The sequence below is a fragment of the Ahaetulla prasina genome, chromosome 1 (genome assembly GCF_028640845.1).
Source record: "Ahaetulla prasina isolate Xishuangbanna chromosome 1, ASM2864084v1, whole genome shotgun sequence".
In the NCBI taxonomy this organism is placed as follows: Eukaryota; Metazoa; Chordata; class Lepidosauria; order Squamata; family Colubridae; genus Ahaetulla; species Ahaetulla prasina.
In genome coordinates, this window is record NC_080539.1 from 142,547,017 (window position 1) to 142,548,245 (window position 1,229).

Sequence of the window (1,229 nt, forward strand, 5' to 3'; positions counted from 1 at the left end):
GTTTGATTACTGTTTCATAATTTCTGCATTAACAAATATTGTTATTATTTCCTAAATACTCTTTGAAAAGAAATACACTTTGAAGTCTTCTGCTTGCTGTATAATTGAAAATATATATCACATTTTTCGAAGGTGATTTAATTGTTCTTAGGAAATAAATAATGTAAATATTTATAATCGAAACAAGTGAATTTTAACAGGTAAGATAGCTCTCAAAATTAACTAGTTAAGAGCCAGTTGTGAGTTTTTATGATTGTGAGAAATGCTGGACTGGATGAGATGGATATTGGAAGGGATGGATATTGTAATTAAATTTAAAATCTGCAAAGCAAGTAGACTTAAGAAATTTTTTGTTGTAGGCAAAAATTATTTTTTAAAAAACAAAAGCCAATAAAATTATGGAAAAATGCCAACCGAATGCAAATACCATATTTTTCGGACTATAAGACGCACCAGAGTATTAGACGCACCTTAGTTTTTGGGGAGGAAAATAAGGAAAAAGCTAATTGATTATGGCCTTCCGGAATACTCCCAATCAGCTGTTCCCAGAGGTGAACTTTAGCAACAGGTTCGTTGGTTGTGAGCTCTGCGCCTTGCTTTATTTTTCAGCTCTGAAACCTCCATTTCAGAGGCTTTTTTTCCAGCTTCTGAAACCTCATTTTCAGAGGCCTTTTTTCAGGCTCTTTGTGCACTAATGATTCAAAACAATTACAATAGGAAGGTTCACTAGCTTCTTCAGCAACCAAGGAATCTTCCCTTAGGCTTTCAATGACTAATCAGCACTTTGCATTGGTCTGAAAGCATGCTGGCAGTTGATGCTATAACTTCACAACTGATGCTATTTCAGGCTGGCAGTATATATCCACTAGTAGCCTAGCTAGTTTAGTTGTTGCACCCTGCACCAGCTGGAGCTTCTTGGTCATTTCCTGAAGCAGCCCCATATGACAGTGGTCCATGTGGGTTGCAGTCAGGACATGAGTTACTGTCAACCAGTATCAACTGTTTAGTGCAGTGGTGAAATCTGAACCGGTTTACTACCGGTTTGCCGGCTGTGCATACTAAATGCAAGGTGTGCGCGGGCGCAGTGCTCGCCAAAAGGAGGCATGGGGTAAGTAGAACAGCGTGGGGAGGATGATCAGCTGTGGCACGCAATCTTTTTTTTTTACTTTTAAAAGCATTTTTTATAACCTATTTGGCCGAATAGGTTGTAAAAAAATGCTTTTAAAAGG